We start from the raw sequence: 18981 nt of genomic DNA, 5'->3' as shown, positions 1-18981 counted from the left end.
TGATCAGTCTTGCAGTAGGAGCAGGACAGACTCGGAGTTTGGGACAATTGTTTTTGCAGCAGTAGAGATTAGATTAGCTTAGAAGAAACAAGTTCAAATGTGAGGCTTGCAGGAGCCTAAGCAAGAGACGCAGAAAGCATAGACTAGGGCAGCAGCAGTGGAAAATGAGAAAATCAGATGAATCAAGACAGACAAAGGAGGTAGAACTGGCTGGATGCAGCGAATGGGGAGTGGAAATGTGCACCGATCTTCATGACTTACAATAATAAACATTTATTTCCTGCCCACGGATCTGTGGGTCCACTGGATCAACCTAGCTCCGCTGCATGTAGCCGCAGTTTCCAGGACAAGTTCAGGTCTGTCCCATGCATCTCCCGTTCAGGGACCTAGGCTGAAGCTGTAAGAGCCATCTGCAGCATGCTCATCTCGTGACGCATGGGAGGAGCACCAGGGCAAACAGAAGCACGGATGCTTCCCATCATGACGCCACCAGAGCCTCTGTTAGGAACTGTCATGTGGCCTGTGGACAAGCCCAAAGTCAATGGAGTGTGGAAGCATGCTCTGTTCCACGAGAGAAAGGGAGAATGCCTCCCAAACACTAACAGAGCCTAGAACAGGGAATGAAGCTCAGGTCCGAGGGAGATGATGGGGCCATTCACTGACATAAGGAGCATAGAAGGAGGAATATATTTCTAGGTGAGGATAGGGAGAGAAAGGGAAAGAACCCGTCCTGGAGCTTACTGAGTGGAGTTCCTGCTAAGGTGGCCCAGTGGAGATGTCAAAGAAGAGGCTGGATAAATGGTCCACAATGTGCAAGGCAGGTACAGGCTCGAGATGTTTATCTATGAGTCATGAGCACAGAGAGCCAGGAGAGACGATGAGATCATCCAGGGAGAATTTGCAGAGGTCGAAACAGGGCAGGCCCAGCACACTCAGCAACATCAAGGAAAGGTTATTGTTAGAGACACCTGCAAGAGACTGAGGACATTATTCCAGAAACCACAGGACAGGAGTATTTCAAGAAGGAGTAGTCCAGAGTTTTCCAACACTGAAACAAAGTCCAGCGGGTCTGACCACAGGAGATGAGTGTCAGTAGAATGGGTCATTGAGAAGCAAGACGCTAAGATGGTAAATGGAGAAAACTCAAAAATACTCAGCAACCTGCCTCTATCCCTGGAATAGGGCATATGAATCTCTCATGTCTCTCAAGTTCAATTTCAGTAAACTTACTGAAGTATAGTAGATGTTGAGAAAGATGCACAAGTCAGAAGTACACATAAGTGTACAGCTCAATGCTTTTCACAAGGGCAACCCACCTGCATGACAAGCACCCTGAACAGCACCCCAAAAGTCTCCATCTCTCCTTTCATTTTCTGACCTCTTTCTGAACCCCAAATTTATGAGTCTCCCTCATGGGTGACAGGGGCCCAAGGACTTGAGCCATCTTCTGCTTCTTTTCCCAGGAGCATTAGCAGAGAGCTTGAGTGGAAGTGGAGCAGCCGGGACTCCAACCTGTGCTCATTTGGGATGCCAGCGCTGCAGGCAGTAGCTTAACCTACTGTGCCCAGCATCCCAATCTTGAAAAGATGCCAGTGCACTGTGAGTTTGGCTGGGAACCTTGCTGAACACGAGGCTCTCTAGTTCCAAACTCAGAACTTCCTCTGCTCACCGCTCCTCTCCATCTCTAACCTTGTGTCCTTTTTCATTGGTTCATTCATTCTTCCCTCCATCCAATATCCAATCAGTAAGCTGGAGTGGAGGCTTTCCTTGTCAGACATTCTACGAGGGGCAGGGAAAGCATAAGAAGGCGCGTCACAGCAGGCCTCGTGCTGAAAGAGACAGACCTGTCAACAGGCAATTATCACACAGTGTGATAATAGAGGTGGTGCGGTGCGTGGGTGCAGAGGGTGTGTGTGCACGTGCACTCAGGAGCAAGCACTTAGGAGGATGATTGCAATTGTGTGGGCAGGATGAACAGGGCTCCCAAGGCTTTGATGGGATGGGATAGCACTGGTTTTTGCTTTACGAGGCGATAGACTCCTGGGGACGTGCTTCATGGCTGGCTGCCTGCTGCCGCCCATTGCCTGCCTCACCCCTTGGCCTTTTCAATGTCAACAAACCAGGCCACGGACACTGCTGTGACTGAACAGCAGAGGGCGCAAAAAGATTGTGTGCGGGATACACAGGACCCAGTCCTTGGTAATCCAAAAGCGAATGCTAACACTCCCCTGAAGGGGCTCTGCAAAAAAGGAGACCAGGAAAGAGATGGCGCCCAGAGAAGGGCAGAGCTGCGCCCAGGAGCACACAAATCCTCGGTAGCTAAGCAAGCGTGTTCCAGTATGGCTGTGACTGTTCCCAGACTCTCAATGTGTGGGATTTAGGATGTTTCTAAAGCATTATTTTTTCTTTTTTCTTTTTTTTCCTTTTACTGAGGGAGAGGAGGAAAGAGGAGCCACGATCTAGAGGCCTATTTCTTACAAATAGAATATAACCTTGGCTACGCCTTCTCTTTCTCCCTAAATCCGATGCTGGTGCCCAGTTTCCTGGGGAAAGGGCAATGGTTCCATGAGCTCTGGAGTAAGTCTAGGTGTGAGTGCAACTCCTGCCTCCACTTCTTGTCTGATCCTGGATGCATTTCCAAACTGCTCGAGTCCCTGGATCCTGATCTGCGACGTCGGGCAATGTCCACACACCTCCCTCACCAGGCTGCTGTCGGGGCTAGGTGAGTTACTGCACGTGTGCTCTGAGCAGTTCTTGGCGAGGAGCAATTGCTCCACCCACCACGAAGATGTGTGCTCTTCCCCGCCCCCTGGCGGCAGAGCACTGGTCAGCTGCCCAGTGTGGTGCGTGCAGGAGTGCGGAGCCCCACTGTGTACTGCCCAGCCCTTGCGGTCAGCGGGTTGGTTTGGTTTTGAGTCCCAGTTCTTCTGTATGGGCTGTTGGGTCTTGAGCAAGTCCCTTCTTTGCCCTGGGCTACAGTTTCCTCATTCCTCACACAGGGCTGATAACATCGCTTTTGTCACTACTACTTCATCTGCAGCAAGGATTCCTTTTAATGCAGTTCAAGTAATATTTTTCTGATGGCCTCATGCAGGGTCCTGGAGAGAAAGAGACAAACTGAACAGAGCCACTTGCTTGAGGATTTGGTAGTCAAGTGGGCCAGATAGGCTGGCGAGCATCCAAATTACTGGAGACTGAAATGAATATAAGAGAAGGAGCACTAGTTAGGGGGTTCCGAGAAGTTTCCCTGGAGGAAGTGAAATCTCATTTGGCTTTTGAGGGATAAATAGAAGTTTTCTGAAGTCAACTTCCTTTAAAGTCAATGGAAAGGACTGGAGTTATGGTATAGTGGGTTAAGCTACCACTTGTGAAGTCAACATCCCATATTGGAGTGCTGCTTTGTGTCCCAGCTGCTCTACTTCCAATTCTGCTAGTGCACCTGGAAAGGCAGCAGGTGATGGTCCAAGCAGGTGATGGTCTCACTCATGTGTGAGATCCAGAAGGAGTTCCAGGCTCCTGGATTTGGCCTGACCCAGCCCTGGCTGCTGTGGGTATTTATGGTCTCTCTCTCTCTCTCTCCATTTCAAATAAATAAATACATTTTTAAAGAAAATAAAGTCAATGGAGATGGTTTGCAGAATGCTAAGTCCCACATGGGAGGTCTATGGCACATCCCAGCCAGAACCTTGTTTCTGTCTTAACCATATGGTCCCAGTACCCAAGACCGTCTTCACTCCCTCTGGAGGGTGGCAGGAAAGGTTGGTGAGTTTGACCTGCTTTAGAAGGAAAGAAGCCCAAATTGTGGCAATTGGGAAGGCGTTGGGGACCACCCAGGCCACACAGGTCACCTGCAGGTGCGGGCACCCTGCCTGCATTTGACTCAGGGCAGCATCTCATAGCCTGAGACTGCCATATCCCTCTGCCTCTCAGCAGAGTGGGCCTCCATGCCACTTCCCGTGCACCTGCACTGGGCACTGCCACTCACATCTTCATCATCATTCTCTCCCTGAATTGCTCTTCCTCCTTTTCTATCTGCCCACTTACATTCTGTGTTACCTGCTCTTAGAAGCCTCTGCTGTCCCAAGCAGGGTTTGTGGCACCACCTGCACTTCCAATGTCCCCCGGATGCATCCCACCATCACCGGGCACTTCAAGGATCTAACACCAGGAAGCTGTGAAGTTTCTGCAGGCCACAGTCCTATATCTGAATCCTTTTCTCTGCCCCCAGCTCCTGGCACAAAGCCTGGCAGAGAGGACCTCGCTCAGTAAATGTTTGCTGAATTGAACTGAACTGCACTGCACTGAGCCCAGAATTCTCTACTCTTTCCAGCCAATGTTTTCCTTTTGCTGTCTTGGCAGGAGGCAGAGGGCACACTCCAAAAAGCAACTGGAGAGCATGTAATGAAGGAATCGTTTGAAGAGTTCTGTGCAGGGTTAAAGGAAATAAAGATGGTGATGAGACACCCTGGTCCTTAAGCCTGAAGAGGGGATGGAGGGGAGCTGAGCTAAGGCTCCAGGAGAGCTGCAGCCAGAGAGCCCATTCTCTTTCTTTCTCTCCTGCCATCCCCTACAATTCCCTCTCATTGGTTGAAACTGAATGGAAGCCTGAGAGGACAAAGAAACCTGGATGGTACAGGCCACAAAAAACAACTTCCCCAGGCACAGAGCAAATAAATAAAAGAGCACGTGGCTATGGGTAGAGGGAGAACATCCAGGATAAGTGGGTTTCCCAGAACACGGTCCACACCACGCTGGCATCAAAACCACTTCAGGAGCCGGCTTTTTTTCTTTTTTCTTTCTTTTTTTTTTTTTTATCTGACAGGTAGAGTTATAGACAGTGAGAGAGAAAGGTCTTCCTTCCATTGGTTCACCCCCCAAATGGCTGCTACTGCCAGCGCTGCGCTGATCCGAAGCCAGGAGCCAGGTGCTTCCTCCTGGTCTCCCATGCTGGTGCAGGGCCCAAGGACTTGGGCCATCCTCCACTGCCCTCCCGGGCCACAGCAGAGAGCTGGCCTGGGAGAGGAGCAACCGGGACAGAATCCGGTGCCCCAACCAGCACTAGAACCCAGGATGCCAGCACCGCAGGCGGAGGATTAGCCTAGTGAGCTGCGGTGCCAGCCCAGGAGCCAGTTTTGAAAGCAGACCCCTGGGGTCCAACCAAGACCTACTAAATCAAAATATCTGCCTGTGGGGACTGGGAATCTGTAGGTCAAGGTGTCCCCCCAAGGTGATGGATTTCTGAGAACCACTTTCACGAAGGAGTGATGTAAATGATGCAGTAGGAATGGAATTAATTCATTTTTAAAAAGGTTTATTTTATTTTATTTTATTTTATTTTATTTTGACAGGCAGAGTGGACAGTGAGAGAGAGAGAGAGAGAAAGAGAGAGAGAGAGAGAAAGGTCTTCCTTTACCGTTGGTTCGCCCTCCAATGGCCGCTGCGGCTGGGGCACTGTGGCCAGCACACCACACTGATCCGATGGCTGGAGCCAGGTGCTTCTCCTGGTCTCCCATGGGGTGCAGGGCCCAAGCACTTGGGCCATCCTCCACTGCACTCCCTGGCCACAGCAGAGAGCTGGCCTGGAAGAGGAGCAACCGGGACAGAATCCGGTGCCCCAACCGGGACTAGAACCCAGTGTGCCGGCGCCGCAGGCGGAGGATTAGCCTAGTGAGCCGCGGCGCCGGCCTATTTTATGTATTTGTAAAGCAAAGTTAGAGAGAGAGAGAGAGAGAGGCTAAGACACACAGAAAGGCTGAGACACAGAGAGAGAGATCTTCCATCTGCTGGTTCACTCCTCAAACAGCCACAATGACTGGGGCTATACCAGGCTGAAGCCAAGAGCCTGGAACACCATCCACGTCTGCCACATGGGTAGCAGGAGCTCAAGCACTTGAGCCCATCTTCCGCTGCTTTCCCAGGAGCATTAGCAGGGAGCTGGATAGAAAGTGGAGCAGCAAGGACTCAAATCAGTGCTCACATGGGATGCCAGCAAAGCTTGCTGTGGCTCAACCCCCTGTATTAAAACGCCATTCCCATGGTGGGGGACTGAGAGGATCCTGAACTTGCTTAATTTGCATCTACAGAATCACGCCCAGGAAATGGGGCCTGATGACATTGGTTCCCCTTCAAGAACTTCCAAAGGACGTTGAAGCTCATTCATTCATTCACTACCACTGAGCACCTGGCAACACAAGTGTGAACAAAGATGGGCCCCACTGGGATTTCCTAGAACAGCTTTAGATGCCATCCAGGGATTTTTTTTTTTTTTTTTAAGAGGCAGAGTAGACAGTGAGAGACAGAGAGACAGAGAGAAAGGTCTTCCTTTGCCGTTGGTTCACCCTCCAATGGCCGCCGGTGCGCTACAGCCGGCGCACTGCGCTGATCTGAAGCCAGGAGCCAGGTGCTTCTCCTGGTCTCCCATGGGGTGCAGGGCCCAAGCACTTGGGCCATCCTCCACTGCACTCCCTGGCCACAGCAGAGAGCCCAAGCACTTGGGCCATCTTCCACTGCTTCTCCAGTCACATTAGCAGGGAAATGGATGGGAAACAGTACAGCCGGAGCTCCAACCTATGATCATATGGGATGTGGGCATCCCAAGCAATGAGCCTAGTGAGCCGTGGCGCCGGCCGCCATCCAGGGATTCTTCCCAGGCTCTAAATGCCTCTTCAGTGCTTCTGCAAGCACCAGCTCTGGGGAGGCAAAGATCCAAACCAAACCCACAGCTTCAACCCCATCCACATACCTTTGACACCCAAATGCTCATCCCACCGGAGTTTTGGGTAGCCAGTGCCTTTGTGGCAAACATGTAGAGGCCCCTCCCATCCATGTGAGCCTGAGAGGACTTATCTCCCTTCCTTGGCCATCCCTCAAGGCTGCCAACCTCAGTGAGTGCTGTCACCATCTGCCCTAGAATCCTGGGAGCTGATCTTATGCCTTCCTCTCTGTCTCCCATCCTTGAGGGACTAGGCCTGCCCATTCGGCTTCCTACTCTCCCACCCTTCACTTCTCTTGTCTCTCACCAGCCCATCAGGCTATCTTCACCATCCCCCCTCCCCATGTCACTCAACAAACTGTATTGCTGCTTCCTCATCCCCTCCCAAGCCACTGTGAAAGAGGGATCATCAAAAATGTGAAACCCAGGGTTGGACACCTGGCATTTATGCAGGTGGTTAGGATGCCACTTGGGGCACCCACATCTCATATTGGGGTTTCTGGGTTTGAGTGCTAGCTCTGCTTCTGAGTCTAGCTTCCTGTTAATGAGCACCCTGGGAGATAGCTGACTATGGCTCAAATACTTGGGTCTCTGCCACCCACATGGGAGACCTGGATTGAATTCTTAGCTCATGCTTGAACCTGGCTCAGCCCCGGCTGTTGAGGGCATTTTGTCTCTCTCTCTCTCTCTCCCTTTTAAATGAATTTTTAAAATCTGAACATGTTATACCCCTCCCCTAAAATCCTCAGTGCTCCCCAGAGTCCTCAGAAACAAGCCCAGGCTCCTGACTGTAGCATACAAGGCTCTTCACACCTGGCCAGGCCTGAGTTTCTACCTCATTTCCTGCCACTGCCCACTCCCTCATCCCCCGCCCTTACACCTTCGTGATGGACCTGAAGTTCATGTACTTGCTCACCTTCTTCCCCAAAGGTCCTCTCCCTCCTCTACCTGATCAACTTGCCTGTCTAATTCATCCCAGTGTCATCTTGTCCTTGACATCTCCCTGGACCCACCAGACTGGATCAGGCTGTGCTTCCTTGGTACCTCCCCCCTCCCCCCCACTTCTCTGATTGATTTTGTCTCACTGCCTTCTAATAGTCTACTTGTCTATTCCATTTGCCTGGGAGCTCTGGACAAGGATCAGCTGTGCCTTATTTGCCTTCACAGCTTAGCACCTGACAGAGCGAGGGGGCGGGAAGCTAGACAGATAAATTGAATAAATCATAGTCTCTGGCAGGGAAAGGGGTTTGGAAGACAGAACCCAGGACAGACTACTTCACTCAACTTGCTAGTTTTAACAGGAATTACATGTGGCTTCTTTTTTTTTTATTCTTGAGAATAGTTATTAAGAATTTAAAAAGACATTTTATGTAGTTGAGTGACAGAGAGAGGGAGAAAGAGATCTTTCATCACTGGTTTACTCCCCAAATGGCCACAATGGCTACAGCTGAAGCCAGGATCCAGGAACTCCACTCAGGTTTCCCACATGGGTGGCAGGGGCCCAAGCACTTGGGCCATCTTCCACTGCTTCTCCAGTCATATTAGCAGGGAAATGGATGGGAAACAGTACAGCCGGGGCTCCAACCTATGATCACATGGGATGTGGGCATCCCAAGCAATGGAGAATTCTCTGCACACACCACTAACAGACCTCACCAGACCCTCTACCAGGTTCTGTGCTGAGTAGCAATCAAAAACAAGCTTGCCCCTCAAGGACCTCACAGCAGATGGGAGAGACACGTCATAAGCCCTTTCAGGGCACCAGGGAAAAACACACTCAGGTTTCTTAGATGGTGATGTCAACAGCTAGATTAGCATACATCTCGTGTGGAAGGGCTTCGGTGTGGAAGTAAGGAAGTAGGGAGATTCCCCCCAGCAGCAGCCCAGTCCCTCAGGGGCAGTCCCACTAATGCAGAGACACCAAGTAGATCTCTTGTAGGATGGAGTTAGGGCCCCTTGTATCGGTCAGCTCTTGTCCCAGTAATACTGCATAACAAACAACCCAAAAACTCAGTGTCTTAAAACAACATGAGCCTTTTTTCTGCTAATGTAATGCATGTGGGTGACTCTTTCTCACCATGTCTTCTTACAAGACTTTCAGGATCAAGCGATTTCTGGCCAACAAGCAAAAGCAAAACTGTCCCATTTCCCAAAGGACTCAGATGAAAACCATAATAAAATCAGGTACAACTCCATGTGGAGACATTGGAGAAGAACCAGGCTGGGCGTATAAGGAATTGCCTGAGATGGCACACATATTTATGCTACGCCAAGATCACTACCATCTTATTGTATTAAGCTGATAAAGTTAGGTTTCACTGGGAACCTGATTTTTTTTTTTTTAAATAAGATTTTAGAGGCTAATGCTGTGGTATAGCAGGCTAAGTCTCCACCTGCAGCACTGGCATCGCACATGGGCGCCAGTTCATGTCCTAGCTGCTGTTCTTCTTACCCAGCTCTCTGTTTATGGCCTGGGAAAGCAGTGGAATATGGCCCAAGTGTTTGGGCCCCGGCACCCATGTGGGAGACCCCAGAGAAGCTCCTGGCTCTGGATCAGCCCAGCTCTAGCCATTGCAGCCATTTGGGGAATGAACCAGTAGATAGAAGTCCTTTCTCTCTGTCCCTCCCTTGCTCTGTCTATAACCTGCCTCTCTTTTGATTTTATTTATTTGAGAGGCAGGGTTACAGAGTGAGGGAGAGACAGAGACAAAGAGAGACAGGAGAGATCCTCCATCTGCCAGTTCACTCCCCAAATGGCTGCAATGGCCAGGGCTGGACCAGGCTGCAGTCCGGAGCCAGGGGCTTCCTTAGGGTCCCCTACATGGGTAGGAGGGGCCCAAGCACTTGGGACATCTTCCACTGCCTTCCTAGGCACGTCAGCAGGAGCTGGTTTAGAAGTGGAGCAGCTAGAACTTGAATAGGCCTGCCCATATGGGATCCCAGTGCTGTAGACAGCACCTTAACCCTCCACCACAGTGTTGCCCCCGATTCTTCTTTGTTACTATGCTCTACACTCATAGATTGCCTCAGTTATAGATATGTGAAGCCTTTTGTTTAAAAAAATAAACAACATAATTTGCAAATTTGTTCTAACTTAATTTTTTTTCATTCTTCTGAGAGCAGCAGGACACATGGGGCAATCTTTTTTTTTTTTTTTTCATGAGAGACAAGTTTACTCACACAAGCATTTTCAAGAACCAAATTGTCTCACATTGCTATTATCCCATTAGCCAAAACAAGTCACATACATGGCCAAGCCCAAAGTCAAGCAGAGAAAAGTCCACTTACTTCTGGTGGGAAAGCAGGGCTACAAAGAACAGCAAGGAATTGGAGCCAGTAACATCCTGTCACACTCCTCATTTCTCAGGATAGACCACTAGCTACCTGGTCGTCTGAGAAGCAGCTATCAATGGTACTGTTTGTTTCCATCCTCACACGGAAGCTCCATCAAAGCAAGGTCTTCACTGGGTCCCCAGAACCTACAACAGTGGATGGCATACTGTCAGTGCTGGTCATTCCTTCATGCCCCTTCCTGCCTCTTCCTCACAGTCTCACTTCCCAGAGATGGCATCTGGTCAAATGAGTTTTTTACCAGCCATACAGAGCACACTAAGGAGCTGGAGCTTCATCCAGGATGTAAGCAACGGGGAGCCATTGCAAGTTTTCAAGCAGGGGAAGAATTTGTTCAGACCTGTGCATTAGCAACACTGACATGTTTTCAGTATTGGGAGGAAAATGAGACGAACCTGGCAAACCAACGAGGTGGCTTTTTGCAAGAACTCTGGCAAGAGATAAAGAGTTCCTGAAGTAGAAAGTGCACCTTGGGAAGGATTGGGGAAATACTGTGGAAGTTGAAGGGAGAGAACATGTCATTTTCTTGGACACGGTCTTGGGATATGGAATTTGGGGTGCAGGCAATTGGCAGATAACTAATCAATAGATAAGGAGCAAATGTGTGGGATGGAGTTGGTCTGTTAGTTTGGGACTTGTTGAGTTTGAAGCATTTGTGGGACATCCAGCTCAGGAGCCTGGTAGGCACCGAAAATTCAGAATTAGGAGCAGATATTTAGCCTAAGACACCCATAACCCATATTGGGGTGCCTGGGTTCAGTTCCTAGCTCCAGCTCCACAGCACTCAGGACTGGAGACAAGGGGATGGACAAGGAAAACTCCCAGTCCTCAAAGAGCTTGGATTCACGGGGGAAAGGTGGTGGAGATTTAAGCACCAACTCCAACCAGCTGTGGGGGGGCCTGGGTATATGTCCAGTTTGGGTTCCAAACAGAGGCTGGCCAGTTCCATGTGGCCAGAACTTGGGAGACAGTAACAAGCTCCAAAGGTTCAGAAAAGATCCAAGTGGGTGGAGATGGACAGGAATTAAGAAATTCCTGATCTAGTGGCCAGCTTGAGCCAGGGCTGGTGAAGCAGGTGAACCAGCCTTAGTGTTTGGGGAAGGAGGAGGAGGAAGAGGAGCAGAGGAAGGAGGGCCCAGATCTTGCAGGCTTTGGACACTGAAGGCAGGAATTAAAGATGAGTCTAGGGTTTCCAGAAGCATTTTCTGTCAGAGTCTCAGGGGCCTGGCTTACTCTTTCTTAGGAGAAGCAAAGTGCCTCACAATGAACCCTGATTGATTACCTAAAATAGGTAAACTATTTAATCCCCAGGCTTTGCCCCACCACCACCACCACCACCACCACTACCACTGCTACTTGCGTTTCACTTAGTACTTTTGAATTATACAGATGGGGAGCCGCCACCTCCAGGGATCTTCAGCCCTGGTAACTTGGGGGTGAGGATCAGGAGTCAATATTGTTAACAGATTTCCCAGGTGATTCTGATGCAGTCAGTTGGAAAATTGGTGAACCAGCCTCTTTTTGTTTCAAGGTTAACTTGGGGCCCCGATGATACAGTTCTTAGGCCACCTGCCTCAGATGGCTTAATAATGAGTCAGTTTCAGGAATCCGACCAAACCTGCTAAATCAGAATCACCACAGGTAGGCCCCTGAATTTATGTTTTAATTTTTAGTTATTTTTTATTTGAAAGGCAGAGAGAGAGAGACAGAGCAATTCCCCCATCTGCTAGTTTATTCCCCCAAATGTCCATTATGGCCGGAAATAGGCCAGGCCAAAGCCAGGAGCCAGGAACTCCAGCTGAGTCTCCCATACAGGTGGCAGGGGCCCAAGTACTTGGGCCACCTCTGCTGCCTTCCCAGACACATTCAGGAAGTTAGATTAGAAGTGAAGTAGCCATGACTCGGAACGGAACTCAGATACGGGGATGCCTATGTCACAAACAGCAGCCTCCTACAAATATTTCTGAAGATCTTGCTGTGTGATAAGACACCATTCCAGGCATGCGGATGTAATAATGAACAAGACCAGCAACCTCCCTGCCCTAAAGACACTCTGCACCTGGGCTCAGCTCTTTGCATGCTAGGGCTTAACAAGCACTCCCTTACAATAAGGTGGGGTCCCGGTCGAGCACCAGGGGTCCATATGGAAGCTGGGACTCTCAAAGAGAATCAGAACAGACCCTCAGCTGGGTCTGGGTGAGCCAGGAATCAAAGTCCTTTGGAAAGGGAAGAATTCAAGGAGCACCAGCAGTTCCTGTCGGGGCTGCCTTGCTTATCTGCTGCGGATAACAAGCCACTCCTAGGACATCTGAGCTAAACACAACAATGGCTTTTTAAAAATTTCTCATGATTTAATGTGGTGGCTGGGGAGATTCTTCTACTAATCTGCTCTGGGATTGGCTGCCCTCTCTCCGTGGAGTTGTTAATACCAGGCCTCTTCATGGCAGGGTGGTCTCGGGATTTTAAGGGGCCCAGCTCAAAGTGTAAATGCCCATAAAGCATTGAAAGTCATGTGCACTGATGCCCAGGGATGAATCAGGTCACGGGGCCACCCTCAGTGTCAGCGTGGGAGGGGCACTCATAACAGGGTGGACGCCAGGGGGTTACTCCTTTGCAGAGCACTGGGTTCCATAGGTTCCTCTGGCTGACTATTGACCTTGGGTCTCCTTGTGTCTCTTCTCACCCTCCCCTCTCTGTTCTCCAGTTTAAATTCCTGAGTGACCTTGCTAAGCACTTCCATGGCTTAAGGGCATCCTTACTCATGGGGATTCCATGCAAAGCTTTTTTCCTTGAGCTTTTGGATGACCCCTCATAGACATGGATTTTGAACTTTTTGGACTGAAAACCTTTTAATTTCATTTCACCCATTTCTTTTAAACATTTATTTATTTATTTGAAAGAGTTACAGAAAGAGAGATGTCTTCAATCTGTTGGTTCACCCCCCAAATGGCCACAATGGCTGGAGCTGGCCAGACCGAAACCAAAAGCCAAGAGCTTCTTTCGGGTCTCCCACGTGGGTGCAGGGACCCAAGGACTTATACTATCTTCCATTGCTTTGCTAGGCGCATTAGCAGGGAGCTGGAAGGGAAGTGGAGCAGCCAGGATCAGAACTGGTGCCCTAATGGGATGCCAGCACTGCAGGCCACAGATCAACCCACTGCACCACAACACAGGCCCCTTCATCTGATATTTTTTTAAGTCTGCTCATATTTAATTTATTTGTTTCTGGGAACAAGTTGAACTTTTGTGTTTGCTCTTGGTGGCATAAACTTTTTAAATATTTCTTTTCACTTTTGAAGTACTATGTGTATGTTGTAGTTTTTAAGAAAAATTTCAAAAATATTAAAATCACTGTCCATGTCATTATCTAGAAATAAGTGTTCTCAGCTTATTGTCTTCCAGACTTTTTATGTGCATAAGTGCATTTTTCTTGACAGTTATGCTGTGAACACAGCTGTGTATAACCCTCTTCATGCAAACTGTATCACTAGCATTTGCTCATGTCATTACAATCCCTTTGTGAAACAATTTTGAGTTACATAATAATCAATGAGACATACTGTTTTATCTTCATTCAGACTCTTGGTTCATATTTTTAGCAATTAAAAAGGCCATAATGACTCATTTCTGTTCATAAGTTTTTATCTGCATTTGAGTTTTTCCTTTGAATGAATTGGGTCCACATTTTTTCCTTATATAGTACAGTTTGCAAGATTACTTCAGTCATTCCTAATAAAAAGCTGAAGCAATCATTCCCTTCTGAGTGGGACCAGTGCTTTCCTCTGCTCCAGATGCCAAAGCTGGCCTTGCAAAATGGGTCCATTTCCTCTGTTCCATTTCCTCTTGTTCGATAGTCCTCATCTATCCTCATTTCCGTGTGGGTACGTGGGAGAGCCAGGCTGGGTTGGCTTTTCAGTGATTTTACCAGAACTAGAGACAGAGGTGTACACGTTCCCACGGTCGCCTCTTTATCCAAACCATGGAAAACTGATTTTTTTTTTCATAACTGGCACAGGCTGTGTTTGGGTCAGGAACCCAAAACTAACTACAAAGACTGACCTCAACCCAGGGAACTTAAGAAGAATCTAGATAACACTATTGGGAAATTATTCCCTCATATGAATTGGCATTTGAAGTATGCACTAGTATTATGTACAATTTGTTATATCACTGAGCCAAATGTAATGGGTAAAATACACTGGCCTTAATAAGGCAAGGGACTTAGCTTGGCTTGAGCATATCAACAGGGTAATCCAATTTCAACTAATTCACTCACTCATCACACACTTAGTAAGCACCAGACTCCATTCAGATGCCTAGTATAAGAAGAAAAGATGTGAGCAAGCTTGCAGTTGGGGTAGTAGACTCGCTCAATGGTATATTATGTGTCAAACTGTCAATCTAGGGGAATCCAAATGTAAAAGGAGGGGCCTCTGAGCCTGACTATGCAAAGAGAGCTGGTTACTGCAGATGGTGCAAGATTGAGAGAGACACAGACACTGCCCTCAATGCATTACTGTAGTGTGAGGACAAGATACTGTCACTGGAGCTGACAAAATCGGGGCAGCTTCCCATGGTTGTAAATGTGCACATGAGACATCAAGAGGGTGTTAGCCTCCCTTTATTCCCTGGTAATTTCTGTGAGGAATTCTAGCGATGTTATTTCCAGTTCTTCTGTCTAAATACGGAGGTCATGGGTGCCAGAGCTGGTTTGGAATTAGCTCCCTCAGCAATGCAGGTAAACAACAAAGGGTAAGCCCTTCACCTGTAGACCTTCTGATAGTACAAGTAGGTAACTCTCAGGTGTGGAAGGGCAGGGAGGATGTCCTGTTTAATTATTTCACACAGGTAAGAAATTGAGAGCACACAGTAACGTCCATTTATAGAGTACTTGTACCTCACTGGAACACTGCTGGACACATGTCCACTTCTATCTGTATCCCTGTCCATCTATGGGACAATTAATTAGCAAGTTAGCAAGCAAAATTCTGGGAGGATTTTTTTTTTTTTTTTTTTTGGACAGGCAGAGTGGACAGTGAGAGAGAGAGAGAGAGAGAAAGAGAAAGGTCTTCCTTTTGCCGTTGGTTCACCCTCCAATGGCCGCCACAGCCGGCCGGCGCACCACGCCGATCTGAAGCCAGGAGCCAGGTGCTTCTCCTGGTCTCCCATGCGGGTGCAGGGCCCAAGGACTTGGGCCATCCTCCACTGCACTCCCGGGCCACAGCAGAGAGCTGGCCTGGAAGAGGGGCAACCGGGACAGAATCCGGCACCCCGACCGGGACTAGAACCCAGTGTGCCGGCGCCACAAGGCGGAGGATTAGCCTAGTGAGCCGCGGCGCCGGCCCATCTGGGAGGACTTTTTGACAAAGGACCTGGAGATACAACATAGCTTCTCTTGCTCACTGCAGAAAGGTTAAGTGGTTTTGGACAAAGGATTCATAGCTCTTCATGCACTTTGCTTAGAGATAAGAGTTACAGTCTCTGTGGCATCAGGAAAATCTTTCAGGGAATTTTCCAAGCACCTTCCAAAAGGGGTATGTACATTCATAACCAAGTGCAGATCAAGGGTGATGAAAAGCATTTAAAAAAAAAGAAAGAGAGAGAGAGAGAGAGCAAACATCGTAGGGCACAGGGGCTGGAAAATGCGTAACCAGTGGAGATAACCAGAGAAGGGGTCGTTTCTGAGATGGACTTAAAGAATGGGTAGAATTTCAACAGGAAGAGATGGCAGCACGAGTTGCTTCAGGAGGCTGGTGTGGGTGCCCTTCCTTATTTAAGGGAAGGCCAGAAAGATTGCCTGGCCTTGAGCTGGAATGACCAAGGTTGGCCAAGATGGCGGTATCAAGGACCCATCCAAGAGAAGCCCAAGAAGGTTGCTATGATTTTAATATGGTTTTAATATGGTTGGTTCCCTTGCAAACTCCTGTTGAACTTTGATTCTAAACCCTGCTGACAGGTGGCAGGTACCCTTCTCTGAGAGATTGACAGATCTGGGTTAATTTTCACAGGACTAACTAGATTAGTTATCAAGAGGGTAAGTTGTGACAAAGCAAGGCAGCCCCTCATATTTCGTCTCTTCCAGTGGAGCCGGCTGTCCCTTCTGATTTCTGCCTTTTTATGATGCAATGTGAGGCCCTCACCAGATGCAGCCACCAGATCTGGGATTTTCTAGTCCCTAGGACCTTGAGCCAAAGCAAACCTCTTTTCCTTATACATTATCCAATCTCAGGTGTTCTGTTATAGCAACAGAAAACAGACAAAAACAGAGCTGAGTACATGGAGAAAGAGTCATTTTCTGACAGGACAGTTGGAGAGCTTCCCCCTGGAGGAGAAGTGAGGGATGACCAGGAGCAGATCTGCACGGGCCTTGCTGCCTGAGGCAAGTCCCTGGGCAGCACCTCAACCCACACCCCCTGTGTGCAGGATACGTGCTTTGGGATCTCCACTGTCTGGCTGAACACAGAACCCTTTAACTTCACATGTGACTCATGTTTACAGAAGCATCACTGGACAGTCTGTTTGGCTTGTGATGCAATAACTGTGTGTACCATGGAAAAAATGAGAAAGACCTCCCAGCAGGACGCCAGGGTGCAGTTGAGGAAATCCTGTGATGTGTCATCCAGGCAGTGCTGGAAGGCCACCAGAGCACTGGGCAAGCAGAACAGTATCCCCCGTTCTTAAAATGTCACCAGGAGTAGGGAGCATAGTTTGTTTTCCTAGGCCCAGGTCAGATTTCCAGCTTCTTGGGGAGGATATTGTGCGCCAAGCAAGAGCAAGTTTTCAGAGGATCATCTTGCAGCAGAGGCCTGGGTAGTTCAAGTTCTCCATGTCACCTATCTGGCCATTCTGTTACCAACAGTGTCAGGCAAGTACCATTCCTGATCTTGAGGTCACCAAAACCATTTTTCTTTCTTTTTTATCTCTGTCCAAAAGCTCTCTCCTCTGTTCCATCCCTCAGCCATGTGAATTCCCCATAGGAGTATGACTTTCTGAACTACAGCTATTTCTTTCAAGCAAAGTTTGTACATTGTTATGCCCTGGTCATAGCTGGAGCCTTGACTTCTCAAGTAACCTGGGCTTTGAATTTGGTCAGCAAGATTTAGAGGGAGTTGAAATGGTAAACAAAACAATTTAAAAAAAATCATACAGGGGGCTCAGCATTGCAGCCCAATGGGTTAAGTCACAACCTATAATGCTGGCATCTCGTGTTGGAGTACCAGCTTAAATCCCTAGCTGCACCACCCCGATCCAGCTCCCTGCTCTTGCACTTGGGAAAGCAGCAGAAGATGGCCCAAGTGCCTGGGCCCCTGCCACCCATGCAAGAGGCCTCGCTGAAGTTCCAGGCTCCTGGCTTCAGCCTGGCCCAGCCCTGGCTGTTGGGGCCATTTGGGGAGTGAACCAGTGGACGGAAGAGCTTTCTTTTCTCTATCTCTCTCTCTTTCTCCATGCCTGTCACTCTGTCTTTAAAATAAATAAACCTTAAAAAAAATATATTCTGCAGACTTTGTCATTTTATCCCAGTGAAAGCTTATTTTAAAGGATTATACATCATTTAGAAGATACGAAAGAGGGTATGGCAAAAAGTAAACTTCCATCCTTCCACCCACCCTGACCCACCTAGTTCCTCTGTAGGAGGTAATGGTTTCTCTAGCCTGTTTTATGTGTAACCTACATACTTTGATGTGTTTGAGATTCACTTCTCTTATCAAACATCACCACTGCACTAGTACCCCTTTATCCCCTCCTCCTCAGTCACAGGGTCATCTTTTTTATTTATTTATTTTATTTTTTTTTTTTTTGACAGGCAGAGTGGACAGTGAGAGAGAGAGAGACAGAGAGAAAGGTCTTCCTTTACCGTTGGTTCACCCTCCAATGGCTGCTGCAGCCGGTGCACTGCGGCCGGTGCACTGCGCTGATCCGAAGGCAGGAACCAGGTGCTTCTCCTGGTCTCCCATGCGGGTGCAGGGCCCAAGGACTTGGGCCATCCTCCACTGCACTCCCTGGCCACAGCAGAGAGCTGGCCTGGAAGAGGGGCAACCGGGACAGAATCTGGCACCCCGACTGGGACTAGAACCTGGTGTACTGGTGCCGCAGGCAGAGGATTAGCCTATTGAGCTGAGGCGCTGGCCTACAGGGTCATCCTACTCCCCACCCAGGGAAATATTGTATGGATGACATTAGAGACCCAAGGTCAAGGGGAGAGTGACAGCTCAGGGTCCCTATTCACCTATAGGAATCATCCTCTCCCATCTCCTCTTCCTCTCTCTCCTACCCCTTTGCACCTCCTTTAAGAAGTTGATGCTCTGATCCACAGTCCCAACCATCCACACATCAGTGACACCTACAAGTTCATTATCGCAGTAAAATTTCCCTGCCTTATTTTATGACTCGGACTATGCTCCCAGTGTATATAACTTTGCTATGCTGAAGAGTCTTTTAGTAAACTGTAAAATGCAGGTTCCTGGATTCCCCCGTCCAGAGATTCAGTAGGTCTGGGCTAAAGCCTGGGGTCTGCTTTCCCCAAAACTCTCCCTCCCCGAAGGTGACATTGAGTAGTGTGGTTCCTGGATTGCATGCGGAGAAACACCATCTTCTGTGTTGTCCCTGCCTTGCCTCACTCTTCTATTTGCCACCACTGTTTGGTTGTTATTGTTAGATTCTCAAAGTCATGAGCCCTGGATAACTATTCTGCATGACCAGGCTGTTTGGCTCGCTCTCCTTCTGTTTTCAGTATAAGAACCTGGTAGGTGTGCTCGGGAGAACTTGTCAGAGCCATTCTCCCTGGACTTTGTAAGATGACACCACCTCTTTCTGTGAGGCCATTGCCTACCTAAGGTCAACCACCATGCCAGATGCCAAGTTCCGATCTCTGCCTTCTGTCCATCTCCCCTCGCTTCGACAGCCACAGCTTTCCGTTG

At 48.7% G+C, this 18981-nt stretch overlaps 1 protein-coding gene and 1 pseudogene across 2 annotated transcripts in view; both read left to right on the top strand.

Moving 5' to 3' along the window:
- The window catches only part of PTPN3 (protein tyrosine phosphatase non-receptor type 3), a 157523-nt gene that overhangs the window by 19247 nt on the left and 119295 nt on the right, over window positions 1-18981 (top strand). The gene's annotated exons all lie outside the window — the stretch shown is intronic.
- Window positions 8728-8945, top strand: LOC138844958 (large ribosomal subunit protein eL39-like; annotated as a pseudogene).

The sequence above is a fragment of the Oryctolagus cuniculus genome, chromosome 1 (genome assembly GCF_964237555.1).
Source record: "Oryctolagus cuniculus chromosome 1, mOryCun1.1, whole genome shotgun sequence".
NCBI classification, from domain to species: Eukaryota; Metazoa; Chordata; class Mammalia; order Lagomorpha; family Leporidae; genus Oryctolagus; species Oryctolagus cuniculus.
The sequence above is the reverse complement of the archived record's forward strand: the minus strand, read 5'-3'. Positions and strand labels throughout refer to the sequence as shown.